The sequence below is a fragment of the Pelodiscus sinensis genome, chromosome 2 (genome assembly GCF_049634645.1).
Source record: "Pelodiscus sinensis isolate JC-2024 chromosome 2, ASM4963464v1, whole genome shotgun sequence".
In the NCBI taxonomy this organism is placed as follows: Eukaryota; Metazoa; Chordata; order Testudines; family Trionychidae; genus Pelodiscus; species Pelodiscus sinensis.
Window position 1 is genome coordinate 116,413,359 of NC_134712.1, and position 14,764 is coordinate 116,428,122.

The 14,764-nt window shown below is 43.9% G+C and overlaps 1 long non-coding RNA gene across 1 annotated transcript in view; it reads right to left on the minus strand.

Moving 5' to 3' along the window:
- LOC142827186 (uncharacterized) overlaps positions 1 to 965 on the minus strand; it is a 42,402-nt gene extending 41,437 nt beyond the window's left edge. The window contains exon 1 of the long non-coding RNA XR_012901687.1: positions 413 to 965. This is a non-coding gene — a long non-coding RNA (uncharacterized LOC142827186). The remainder of the gene's footprint in view (positions 1 to 412) is intronic.
- Positions 966 to 14,764: the final 13,799 nt, after the last annotated feature.

A 14,764-nucleotide genomic window follows, 5' to 3' on the forward strand; every position in this document is an offset into this window, starting at 1 on the left:
TCAGGCTGCTGGGCAGCATGGTTGCTACCCTAGCTCTGAGGATCCAATGGTCAGGCAGCGTGGACCCTGTCACCCAGGCCAGCCCTGGGGATCTGGCAGCCGGGCAGCGTGGTGGCCACACACCCAGCCCCAAACCTCCCCACCCCAAGCTCCTTGATCCCAAGTCCCCACACCCACTACAATACCATGCCCTGAGCCTCCAACACTGCTAAACCCACACTTAAATTTCTTACAAGTACTGTTGTATCACAATACCCTGCTCCAACTCCTGCCCTGAGGGCCCTCCCTGGGGTTGGGGGTTGCAATACAACAGTACTTGTAAGAAATATAAGTTACTTTCACCCTACTGGAGCTACCATTCAACTGACTCAAACAAGCTTGTGTGTGTGTTGTCTCTTTAGGAAAAGCTTACTTGATCACTTCTCTGAACGTCCAGTGCTTCAGGAGAACTAGGGGACTGAAGTGCATCTCATGTTAACCTGCAAGGCAAATTCATGGCAAGCATTAGCTTGAATCTCTGAGGACTTGCAGCATCAGGCAGAGGCAGTGCTACCTACTGCAGCCCTGCCCCAAGCAGGAATATTTTTACATAAAAAATGAGTAAGGGTCCCCCTTGAGCTGCTCAGGGCCCTAAGCATTTGTTTAGTCTGCTTATGCCTAGCACACAGCTACCACAAGACGTCCCTTGACTGAAGGCAATTGTGTAATATGGAGACTCACACCCAGAGAAAGTATCACGCTTCTCACTCCATAGTAAATTAGGAGTCATTTCAGTGACACCAGCAGAGTTACAGCAGCATAAAACCAGCGTAAATCACAAGCAGCAAATCATGCCCAGGATTGTATCTTTACTAAATAGTCCTACTGCTCTCAGATCACAGGTTTATGGACTCAAGAACTGAGCATGTAATAAAATATTCATGCCTTCTTTCAATTGCCTGCAATGAAATATAAAGCTTGTTGTATCAAATTTCTTCTCTGCATGTAAATCTTCAGAGCATATGCACATTGGTCTGTGTTAATGCCAATTCTGGATGGAACACAGAATCATAGAATACTAGAACTGGAAGAGACCTCAAGAAGTCATCAAGTCCAGTCCCCTGCCCTCATGGCAGAATGAAGCACCATTTAGATCATCCCTGACAGATGTCTATCCAACCTGCTCTTAAATATCTCCAGAGATTGAGATTCCACAACCTCCCAGGGCAACTTATTCCAGTATATAACCACCCTGACAGTTAGGAAACTTTTCCTAATGTACAACCTGAACCTCCCTTGCTACAATTTAAGCCCATTGCTTTCTTGTTCTATCCTCAGAGGCCAAGGAGAAAATTTTTCTCCCTCCTCCTTGTAACACTCTTTTAGATATATGAAAACTGCTATCTTGTCCCCTCTCAGTCTTCTACTTTTTAAACTAAGCAAGCTCAATTCTTTCAGTCTTCCCCCACAGCTCATATTTTCTAGGCCTTTAATCATCAGCACTTAGGCTACGTCTACACTGCACTATAGTACGAAATAAGATACGCAATTTGCATAGCTCAAATTGTGTATCTATCTTATTTCGCTCTTACTTTGAAATAGCTTATTTCGTAATTTGTTGCTGTCTACACAGCACCAAATTTCAAAATAACCCACGATTCCAAAATGTCCCTTACTTCTTGTGGAATGAGGTTTACAGCGATGTGGAATAGTGAGCCCAAAATAACAGGATTGTGTTAAGATGAGGGCTAGCTATTTCAGGATACTCCAGTATCCTGAAATAGTGTTGCAATGTATATGTAGCCCTAATTTTAATAGGAAAGGTTAAGTGCAAAAGGAGATAACATTTACAGCTGCTCCTGAGTTACGACCACCTCCACTTACGACCATCTGCACTTATGACCAAAGCAGTCGTAAATGCTGATCCGAACAGCGCAGTTGCCATGTAACTCTATGGGATCCGAGTTACAAACACTTCGAGTTACTGACCAAGTGTTAGTCCGTAACTTGTTCGTAACTCGGGGAGCGACTGTAAATGCCATCATAATCACTGCAATGACAACCTACTGAAGTTTAATGTGTGTTTCCTGGTTTTGGAAAAGGACTAGATATTTGAATGAGCGTCATAGAAGAAAAAGGCCTAAAGTTGAAAGCCATGCTGTGGAGGGATGGTTAGCAATGCGTGACACTTATTGAAATTACAGATTGGATGGAAGGCAGTGTTTCCCAAATGGTACTCTGCGGAAGTAATCGAAAGTAAGAGTTTCGCGAGAACTTCCTCATTCCTCTCCGCCCCCACAAGAGACAGAGGAGCAGGCGTACAAAGAATTTGGGGTTTTTTTTTTTTTTTGCTCAACAAATTTTCCCCGCAGCTGTAGGGGTTCCTCGAAATTCTTCCAAGTTTAAAAGGGAAACACTGATGTAGTGGGTTGGTTATTGCTAGCAAGTGGATTGCTAAGTGAGTACATTACAAAGGCCTGCATCTTGCACTGTTGACACCAGTCAAAGTGTAAGTGACTAACGAGCACCCCGTCCTAATTGGAACTGCTGCTCCTAATTCACTTGGCGCTATCGAAACTCTCAAGAGCTCCTATAGGTGGGCAGAACACTACAAATCCAAAACAGATTCATCAGCCTGGACTCAAAATTCCAGCCCATGATATATAAATTAACCCACCTAATAGCAAACTCCATCATCTTGCCACTTCAACCCACCACCTCTAGCAAAAAAACAAGAAAACATCTAAGCCTGGCAGTTTGCCCTGAAGGCCAACAGTTTCGGGCTCCCTCTCTCAAGGTTATCACTAGAACCTGAAAAACTCATAAACATAAATGGATTTTATCCTCACTCCACTCCTGTGACATATGGAAGTAATATCCCCATTTTACACATGGGGAACTGAGGCCCCAACAGTTCATGTACCTTACCTAATGCCACACTGGAAGTCTGGTACAGTTAGAGAACCCAGATCTGCTGATTCCCATCCTTCCTCTGGATTCTTTTAGGACTTGAATGTGTTTAGGGGCAGGATTGAATTCAGAGTGCAATACAAATCAAGGAAGATATCATGTAACCAGACTTCCCCTCCCCCCGCCTTTTAGACCAGGGTGCTTTGTCATAACAGATGAAATGTGGTTTCTTAGGACTTGTCTCCATTTTCCAGGAGATCAATGCTGTGGAGATTGATCTCCCAGGATTTGATTAAGCAGGTCTAGTAAGGATCCACTAAATGGACTGCTGATCATGTCTTCAGCAACTCTGGTACTCCACTGGTCATGAGAAGTGAGGGAAGTTGATGGGAGAGTTTCTCCCATTGACCCTCCTCCCCCACAGCAGGAATGCCACAGAAATTTGACCTAAGTTACATCAACTCCAGCTACTCTATTCGTGTAGCTGGAATTGTGTATCTTAGGTCAACTTTCTCCCCTAGTGTAGACCTGGTCTCAGGTAGTCAAATCCCACATGATTGAGAGCTTTAAGGTAAAAAACAAAACCTCATAGCCTATCCAGAAAGGGAGAAACTCAGATGCTGTAGATCAGGATAGCTCAATTGACCTCAGTGATGCTATAGTAACTTATATTGGGTCAGGTTCTCCATTAGTGTGTTTAAAATAATGATTTACAATGGTTATAAAGTTGGGAGGGAAAGTCATTCCATTAGGCTTTAAAGCGTGAAGTTCAAATTACTTTCCTTTTTGTCCCAGTGTAGATTTGATACATATTTCAAACTGGCAGTCAGTTTAACAGTGAGTTAGAACATGACAAAAGATGGCGCAAACAGTGAATATGTTCAGCCATAAAATCCAGTCTCAGGGGCTTACTTCACTGTGGAAAAACGTTGGGCTAGAGCTTTGGCTGGTGGCTAAGCTCCATTTAAGCCACCTTACACCAGCTGAGTATCTGGTCCAGCAATGTAGGTGGTAGCTTCACTGAACCTGCCAGCTTATTTGCTACATATTGTATTGCCCGCTTTCGTCTCTGCTCCCAAGGAGGGCTAAGAAGAGAATAAAACTAGTGCAGAGGGTGTCTCAAGGGGCCACCAAAAAATCTGAAGTGATGTCCTGGCAGTGAATTGTAATGCTGACATCACAGCATTGCATAAATATAATTGTGTGCAACAACACAACACAGACATCACAGTGCAATGGCAGGCTGGTACAGGGGTGATTATTTTGCAACTCTGTACCTATTGTCTGAGACGTCCAGCTCCCCCAAGCAGAGCATCAGGGATATTGAGACCCAGACCCTCAACTATGCTATACTTTGGCTCCACTCACTTCTATGGAACGATGCTGATTTACAACAGTTGGAGCTTTGGCCCAATATGCGTAGTCTCAAAGTCCAGAGCAGCACATTTTCCTTTTATAGGGCACAAAAGACTATTCCTGGGTCTTTTTGAAAGCTGCCCTGTGTGCTTGTTAGGAGTTAACTGATTCACAAGATTTTCTGTGGGAATGGCACACACATACACACACACATTTTGCATAGCGAGCCTCCTCAAAAACCCAGACACAAAATAAGCTCTTTGGGACACACGGGGCTGAAGAAGAGACATTTCTAAGTCACTTCATTTCACTGGAAACTCTGCAAAACTACTCCCACTATAATACACTGTGTGCACCGCGGAACCGGCATTGTCTGAACTGGTGGTATTTTAATTAATGCTCTTGCCAAGCCAAAGACGCTTTAGACCCATCACCTTTGTCAAGAAGAGTATCCTAGGTGAACCGAAGTAGAGAGCACAACCTCTGCTACAAACCTACTTGCAGGTAAGTTATTAAAAATCACTATTAAAAATCACTGCTCTGATGCACCAGGAGCACAGGCTGTTTTGTGGAGGGTACGCAGGAGGGTGACAGAAAAGCCACACATAAAATCCCTTTTCACTGGATGTATGGACAAATGAGAGGCAAATGAATGGCTCTCTTATTTTGTAAGGACTTTACAAGCAGATTCTTAGCTTTGGGCAGCATAAAAAGGAAGATTTCAGGAAAAATATAATCCTGATTCATCTTCATTATTCAGTCCCTCAGCTATCATTGGCAACAGTGTCACTGAATTATTATGCAATTCGGAGCTGAATTCAGCAGAAAAACGTACATATAATAACTAAATAAAAAAATCAAACTGCTCTCCTTTCTGCAGCCCTAACAAGAGACAGCCAGACAAAAGCATGAAAAAACTGACTGTCTGGCCAAGAATGAATTTGTTGGCAAGTCTGGTTTCAACCCTGCTATTAGCTTTCCTGCAGCTGCCTCAGCTACCTAAACAGAGCTGGGATCATGCATTCTCTGAAATCCTTTTTCTAGTGGGTTTCAGATTTATTCAGATATTAGCCTGACTCTCATTAATACTTCATCCCAGAGAAGTTACAGGTTAATGGTCTGTCAACTTGGAAACAAAGAAAAAGAGATTAGAAATGTTACTGCTTTTAGGGATGAAACGTGGCCTCCTTCTGTGAGCAGGGGGCTTGTCAGACACAGTGGATCTGGTGCAGATCTAGGAGGCAAAAGGGGACAGGATCTAAGGAGGCTGCCTTGGGGAATGCTAGACTGGTGCTCCTGCAGGCTCTTTGCCATGCTGGGAGGGTTTGGTTATGCAGCAGGGTAGAAGAGGAGATTGGAAGTGAAACTGGTGAATATGCCACTATTGGGATTCCACCTGCCTTTACGCCCAGGCAGGAGCTGCAGAACGTACAGCAGGGCAGAGCTGTTAATGGCAATCATAGAATACTCTGTAGCCATTTGGGGGGAGATGGCTCCTTCCTGCCCCAGACAGATCACCATCAACAATCAGTAACTTGAGCTGTGAGATTCCATGCTCCAAAATCTGGGCAGTAAGGCAGCATTCAGATGTCATATAATGATAATGTGTCACTTTTCTTAGCCATCAGCCTTGCTTACTTCTCTGGAAGGTTGGAAGGCTTCGTCCATTAATACTTAGAGACTGTGAGATGAAAAGTGCAGGCTAGGGACAGAGAATAATTTGTTAAAAAATAACAATCAAAAGGAACAAATTTAAAAGATCTGAAAAATCTCAGAGCATCACCAACAATTGTGCATGCATTAGTGCTTTCTCTCACATAGGATGTTAGTTGATACCCTAAACAGACAGCTTGATCTGGCTGGGTCACACAGGTGAGGAGGAACAACACTCTGCGTGTTCCTCAGCTACAAATTATTTGCTTTTCCCTTGGAAGAAAGACTGTTCATATAATTGCATTCAGGCAGCCAATCCAGAGGGTGGGGCTACCATGAGATCATGAAGCCCCTGGGGAATCAAATCCACTTGGCTGTGTGTCAGAGCTTCACAACACTGTAGGCAGCCCAGAGCATCTTAAAATAATCTTAACACACCTCATAGCATGCCTAGCTGTTTAGTCAGCCCACAAGTGTCAGTCATTCCCATTCACTGAAGAATCACCTCAGTTGCTCTTACTCTTACCTTGTGGTCAGAACTTCCCTTAACAGAAATCCAGGTTGGGTGCATAACTCTCACTCACTCACTCACACTCTCTCTCTCTCTCTCTCTCACACACACACACACACATACACACACACCCCTTCCCAACCATATCAGCCTTCTTTTCAGAAGATGGGCTACACAGAACAGCATGCCTCTCATCTGCATTATCTGGTTGCTTAAAGGAGGCAACATAACTCGGAGATCAGAGAGGGAGGCTGGGAGAAAGCAAAGCCAGGACCTGTCTCTCTTGACATTAACAGTACTTTTGCCATTGACTAAACAGGAACAGGATTTGACCTCTGATCTCTATTCCCAGCTCTGCCACTGGCTTAAGGACATAGGGTTAACATTTTCAAGTGTCTGTCTAATTACAGGTGCCTCCATTTTGGATGCCCAAGGAGAGGCATTTGGGATCCATTGTTATTTATTATAGGTCTTGCAACACGACCCTGTTGTGCTAGGTGCTGTCCAAACACAGCACAAAAAGACAGTCCAGATTCTCACAGGCTTACCATCTACATTCATTTTGATGCCATTTCAAGCTGACAATTCTTAGCAGGCCCCACTTGTCTCAGACTGAGTACCACAACATGGAAGTGCTCAGAATTAGACACCATTGATCAAAATTGTGGGCTTCTCCCTCTCTGTGTTCCTCTAGCAAATTAAGGATACAAATTGGAAAGTGCTTTGAGAACCTTGGACTGAAGGCATTTTGTAAATGCATAGAATTCTCACATTTAAATAAAGTAATTTCTTCCAGCTGTTGTTGGATTTTTACCATTTTCTTTTCAGGAGCACAACATTTTTGTTCTTTTACAGCTTTATTTTGCAAGCCACAGTCACATAGGTATTCCCTTTTGGGGCTCTCATATTATATAGATTAATACTAAACTAAATCAATTGACAAATGGACTACCAGGCCGAAATACTCTACCAGTGCCTATTGGAGCAGAACATACCATTCCCCAAAATGCCATTGTGCTCTTTTGGTTGTGTTGCTTTAAGGTAATGATTTCCCCAGCTCCTGCAAGATGTCTTACTCACTTCTTACCACTAGGTGGAACTACTGCTCCATCTCAGTCTTTTCAACTGGCAGCTCCACTAGGGCTTGTGTCCTGGATTTGAAGAATCATAGTAAACTCTTTTCATTTGGAGCTGAAAAATGACAAACCGGAAGCTCCAGTCCTGTTTAAAAAGCAACTATTCCATTCTATGACAGTGTCACAGGAAACGTCTGTCAATATCAATTTATAATTAAATCATAACAAACCTGTGACAAGAAGGCACAAAATCTAGAACAGGCTTTTTGAAAGAGATACAGATGATTTTGCCAAGCATGCCATAACACAAGCCTTTTATGAATATTTAGACATTGATAATGAACTTTTTAGGGGTCGGGGAAAGCTGAAGCAATAACTGGTTTTCTTAGTTTGTCTTCACAATAACAAAAGCTTTTCTGTTCTGTTTATTCTCTCCCGACTCTGAGATTCCATATTCTGGCATAAGCCCATTTACCATGAGGTAATTCTAGATCTTCTTTGGTGGTTTGCCAGATGAAGTCTCCCCTATAGTAGCTCTTCATAGAAGAGTTTGCCACAAGGCAAACTCAAATGACAATGTCCTTCTATTGTTTGAGCTTGCAGGACAAAAGGCGCTAGACCTGCACGTACAACTGGCCTAGTAGAATTGTTATGCTTATAAGAAGCACACAGGATCTTTTTCAGGGGAAAAGGCAATACACTGGGTTTATTGAGAATACAGGAGAGAAGCAGTCAGCATATGCTTTACAAAGACAAACCCACACATACACACACACGCGCACACGCACAGGTCCTGTAGATGGTGCATAGTTACCACTCCATGGTGGCTCAAGTCAGTCTTACTAGCCAGGCAAGGCTGACTAAGTGAGGAGTCAGGGTTCCTCTGAGACTTCTCTGAGGCTTGGCTTGCAGGACCGAACCCAGAGTCCCATGGCAAGAGCTTCCCTTCCTATAGATAAGCTTCAAGTGGTAGCCAAGTTAGTCTGTACAGGATAAACTTAAAAAACAACAAATGGTCTGGTAGCACTTTCTAGACTAACAAAACATGTAGATGGTATCGTGAGCTTTCATGGGCACAGCCCACTTCTTCAGATAACCAGAGTTTTGAGTTTAGGGTGTGCAGACCCAAACTAAATAGGGAAGAAGGGGGGGAGGAAAAAAGAAGGGGGCAGGAAACAAGGAGCAGAGGGTATGGAAATATCAAAGAGAAAAACAGGAAGGCAGAACTGTTTTTTCATTTTTTCAGGAAGAACGGCTCTTGCGCAAGAGGCGAGTTGTGCGCAAAAAGGCACTGTATAGGTGGCGCCTTTTTGCACAAAAGCCTTTTGTGCAAAAACGGCTCCTAATTATTTATGTAAATGAAATGCAGCAATATGCTAATCTGCACTTCATTTGCATAGGCTTTTGTGGAAGAAGGAAGCTGCGTAGACATAGCCTGAGTCAGAGTGAGCTACCGAGAGTTCATTCAGTCTAATTCCAGGGACTCCCATGCTCCTCAGCCTGCCAGGCCAACATGTAGCACAGAGCGTGGGGCAGTTCTGAAGAGAGGGACACCACAGAAATGATAACATGGGAGTATTAATGCCAGGCTGAATCTAACTCATCTTGTCTAGACTCTCAGCCTCATGCTTAGTGTGTCTGATCAAATTAGAACTGTAAATAATGTGGCAGAAAAATAGATTATTTAAAATAATGTTTGTGAAACAGCAGAGGCCCAACCCTCCCTTGTAGTAGGGCAGCTCTGTACCACTCCACCAGTACAAGTAACCTAAAAGCCACAATAGCTAACCAAGGAAGGTCCCCCTCATAGCAGCTCCTAGCACCTGCCCCTCATTACCTGCAGCCAAACCAAGGGGCTGACATAGACAAAAGGGGGCATTGCTGGAACATCCCTGTGTCCAGTGATTCCCAACTGCCACAATGGTCACTTGGCATCATCAGCAGCCACAGTCACTGAAGTAGCTTTCAGCCAATATATGCTGGAGATCTAGCTGAGCGTACTGCCAGCCCAGGATCCAGGAGGAGCTAAGGTAGCTTAAAGCCCCTGTATTTTAGGTCTGAATGGTCTTTTGTTCCTCCCTATACACTACCGACACACAGTTATCACAGAATCATAGAAAAACCCAGAGGTAGAAAAGTCCCATTGGATAATCTAGAACCTTCCTCTGCCAGAACAGATTATTCTCCATAGCACATTCTCCTGCATTTTGCCCAACCTAGTTTTGAACGTCTTCTGAGGTTTGGTTTCCACCACTTCACTTGGAAGACCATCACATAGCCAAAGCAGATTTTATTGTGAGGGAAGGGGGAATTTCCCCTGATTTACAGACCCTGGGCTTGTCTCCACTTGAAAGTTTTGCCACTTTAACAATAGAGTTGAGCAGCCACATCCATATAAAATGCTTACATTGGTATAGCTTATGCTGATCTGGGAAGTGGAATGCTCTACTGATTTAAATTGCCTTCATACAACTAATAACTGCATCCACATGAGGCCTTATAGCAGTATTTTCAGTAAAAGCATCACACTCCAACCAACACAGTTATAAAGTTAAAACATTGAAGTACACAGAGTGGACCTAATGTTCCTAGAGTGAAGTAACTTCACTTCTCTGAAATTTCCCTTCCACTTTTAAGCTCCATGGGTCATTCTAAATCTATGAGCCTAATTTTATAATCTTTACCAAGGGAGATGTCCCATTGCAAATCAACCTGTGTGCAATCTGAGGAAGGATTGTCTTGTCAGGGCTTTTCTCCTCATCACTCCCTGCTAATCTGTTCTTCCTGCTCAGGTCATGCTGAACTCTTCCAGTCAGGCCTTTGTAACTGCTCTGTTTCTGTCTGAGCTAATCTCTGAACATATCCAGTCTTCCCTCCTGCCTTCCAGACTCTTGCCACAGCATTTGTACTGGTGTCAGCCAGAGGAGTGATTTTTAACTGATATCGTGGGTACATGTAACTCCTTAACTGATGTAGTTATACTGAGCCAAGCCTTAATGTGAACAGTTATGCCAGCATAAAGGTGCCTTATACTGGGGGTGCATCTAGACTGGCAAGATTTTGCACAAAAGCAGCCACTTTTGCGCAAAAACTTGCCAGCTGGCTACACTGGCCACTTGAATTTGCGCAAGAGCACTGACGTTCTAATGGAAGAATTCAGTGCTTCTTGCGCAAATACTTTGACGCTCCTGCTCAGGGATAAGCCCTCTTGCACAAGAATACTTGCGCAAGAGGGTCAGTGTAGACAGGCCCTTTAATTTTTTGCGCAAGAAAACCCGATGGCTAAAATGGCCATCGGAGATTTCTTGCGCAAAAGCATCCGTGCCCAGTATAGACGCGCTTTTGTGCAAAAGCATTTTTTTGCGCAAAGCATCCGTGCCAATCTAGATGCTCTTTTGCAGAAATACTTTTAACGGAAAAACTTTTCTGTTAAAAGTATTTCTGCAAAATCATGCCAGTCTAGTCACAGCCGAATAGCTTATTCCCTTGTTATATAAGAATACCAATAAAGTTAACATAGCATAACTTTTGTATGTAACTGAGGCTTCTCTCTCACCTTCTCTTTACCACTCAGCAACACCCATAAGCTTGGTGCCCATTGTATTCTCCTTGAGTAAGCCTGAATGAGGGACAGGTTTATTCAAGCTTTGTCAGCTCCTCCTTATACCCAACTGAATCTCAGGATAAATAAGGCGGCACACCTTTCACCTCTCTTTTCAAATCTCTGTTCAGGTTAAACTCCTCACTGGTTCTCAAACGTTAGCAACCCAAGGATCCCCATTTTCATTTAACATTTGTTCACTGCTCCCCAGCAGGCAAGAAGCACTGGGAGGGAGGGGGAAGGGTTGATCAGTGGGGCTGGCAGACAGTGACATCCTGCCCCCTCCCTCCCAGCACCTCCTGCACTCCATGGAACAGCTGTTCCCCAGCATGCAGGAAGCACTGGAGCTAATCAGCAGGGCCAACAGACCCCCTGGTGTACTCATGTGTGTTGAGAAACACTGAATGAGATTATCAAGTTTTGTCCTCTGATACCTTGTGGTTTGGTTTTAGTTTTGGTTTTGACTCCCTAAATACTGGTTGTATTCAAGACTGGCCCTAGGGTTAGAGCATTCGAGTAACCATCTGGGACACCATGGTCTAGGGAGGCACTGTGCAGTAGCCCAGAGGTGTGTGCTGCTGGCATAGTCATAAATTGCTCCTGTCTGACAGGGCAGTGCCACAGGGGTGGGCACCTGGATTTCTCCCTACTTCCTCCCAGTGGAGGAACATGGGAGTGGGGGCAAGCAGTGATGAACAGATATTGTTGCCCCCTGCCACCACCACTGTTCCTCTGCATCTTCCTAAGGAGCTGGGGGTGGGAAGGTACTTCCTGCATCCAAATCACTTTCCCACCTGGGCTGGGTTGTGAATTGAGCCTGCTGCTCTCCTTATGCAGCCCAGGTGGAGAAAGTGACCTGGATGCAGGGATCCCAGACATCACACCTAGCTTCCCACTCACAGCCCCCTAGGGAAGCTGGGAGGAGAGGGAGTGAGAAGCAATGGCCATGCTTACCTCTCCTTAGGAATAGCACAGACTACGTAGACTCCAAACAAACAAAAAAATATTTTGCATTTATTTGTGTAAAGCCAAAACTGGGTTAGAAAAAAATACACATGTGCACTCATCTATACTACATTCATTTTCCTCATGCTCCAGCTAAGTTTCCCTACATGGATGCAAGATGGGTTTGCAGGACTAGGGGCAAAGAGGGCACAGTGTAGTGGTTAGGACTGCAGAGGGAACACAGTGCAGCGGTTAGCAGGGGAAGGGAAGTGGGGAGCTTGGAGAGCCCATGGGACTGGGGCAATGCGGAGATGCCATGCCCACAAGGAGGATGGTCAAGGCACCAAAATACAAATTCACCCAGGAGGCCATTTTCCCTGAGGCTGGCCCTGGTTGTATGCAGTCAGGAATTTAGGAGAGTGAAGGCATAGTGACAGGCAGAAATAAGCCAAAGGGGACTAAGCCCAGCCCAGTTAGACAGACTCCTGCTAGCTCCGCTCCAACTCGCCTGCTAAAGGTAGCCATGCAGATGTTCCGGCTCAGCAGGAGACTGGACTCTCAAGCCGAAAAGCTCATTCCTAGCTGCAGCATAGACAAACCCTCTTCTTCCTTCCCAAAAGCTTGATCTGGGTGCTGTGTCTGACTGCACAATTATGAATGAGCCTGGAGGTGAATTAGAAAGAAAAGACAACAAATGACTTCAGAGCAAATGATGAACTGATTGAGTTTCACTGGAATTGCATGAGTAAGAGGGAGGGTTCCGGTTTTGGTTTTTTTCCTGATCTCTCAGAAACTGCATCCCCTCAACCTCATCAGCAGAACACTGAGTTTCCAGGCTCAAATGCCCCAAACAAATTCTTACTGGCTTCTTCACATACAGGAAGACCCAGAGGGCAGTGCACACTGCCTTTCTGGAAGCAGCTGGCTTTTAGAAATTGACCCGTTCAGTCAGAGTATTGACAACCCCAAGCATTCAAAAAGCACTAGGAGACAGGCTCCCACAAATAAAATTTATTTTTAAAATATCATATTTTTAGGCATAAGCTTCAGGTTGTTTTTATTTGCCTTTTGGTCTCTAAACCATTAGAGCACACTCAGGTTTGTATTTTCAGGCAGCTTTTCTCCACAACTGGAAGGGCTGGAAATATAGATTTTATTATTATTGTTGTTAATGGAAAGCTAAGATTCTCACCTAATGATTTCAGGAACTGAGGCTTTCATAAAGAAAACAACATTGCAAGATTCACAATAAAAGCCACACGATCTGGCAAGAGTTCTCATATGACTCACTGATTTCATGATCAGACACACCACTATCATACACCTGTGTTTTATGATGCGACAATTTCTCAGGACCAGATAAGCAGCCAAATGACATTGTAGACAGAGTGGCCATGCTTACTTCCCAATAGGACTAACACAGCCTCATCTCCAAAAAGACGCTTTACCCTAAAACAAAAGCAAAGCCTAAACTAATAACAATAACTGTGTGTGTTGATCTATACTGCATTCGTTTTCCTCACAAACAGCAGCAACTACAAAGATTCATAGAGGATAGCATGTTTCTGAAGAAAGCAGTGATTATAGTGATAAGATATGAGGGCTTCTTTTAATGAAATTGCAAAGTATATGCATCTCCTAAAGTTACCTAAGCAGTTTGGGTCACATGGTCAATACATAACCTTCATTTTTCATATATTGCTTTGCACATAGAAATACTAATGCATGCAGCTTTTTACACTATCCATTCTGCATTGAGATGATAGACTTCACACATTCATACTAACCTTGTGTCTATGCATAAAGAGCATATGGGTTTACACGTTTACACATTTGCATGAACAGATGGATGCATTAGTGATAAAAAGAAACAAAGTGAGCTGCTTTCTGTGTGTTTAAATACCCACTTTTCACACAGATGCAAAGATCTGTGTGAAACCCCCTTTGAAAATTTGACCCTCCATTAAAAAAAATCACACTTTAAAATCCTTATTTGTCCTCAAATTCACTTATGACAGATGCTCCTATCTGCGGTTTGGCATGGCCAACAAAGCAGAAAGTACAGCTATGATTAAGGGCATGTCTGCATTACTTGCCAGATCGATGGGCAGCAAATGATCCAACTGTGATAGATCTATCACAACACAATCAATCGATTGTTGAGCACTCTCCTGTTGACTCTGGCACTTCCCCAGAATGAGGAGTGTAGGCAGAGTCAATGGGAGAGCATCTGCCATTGACTGACCACAGTGAGTCAGCAGATCTAAGCACGTCAACTTTAGCTATGTTATTCACATAGCTGAAATGGCTTAACTTAGATCGATGGCCTGCACTAGTGTAGACCAAGCCCAAGACTTTATCAAAGAAGAGTAGTGGCAATGCTGTGTTCTCCTGTTTTCCTGTGAGTCTTGTGTCATGGGCAAGATGTTGCTAAGACTCAGCAGAAAATCTTGCAGCCGTGCTTTGACAGAAAGGGTTGGCTCTGAAAAGCAGCTACTGAACCATATCCCTGAAATGTCTATTCAGAATAGCATCAGCTTTGGTTCTATGGCTTTCATCTGCCTCTTAGGGGGCAAGAATCAGGTAGGTGTGGCAAACAGATTGGAAGCAGAAAAACGAATGGGCCAAAAAGGAGCGACTGGTGCCATATGGGATCAACTAGGCTCAAAGTGATGAGATACCGGCTTATCAATTATACAAAGGAGCAGCTATTTCATGCAGATCCTCCTTATG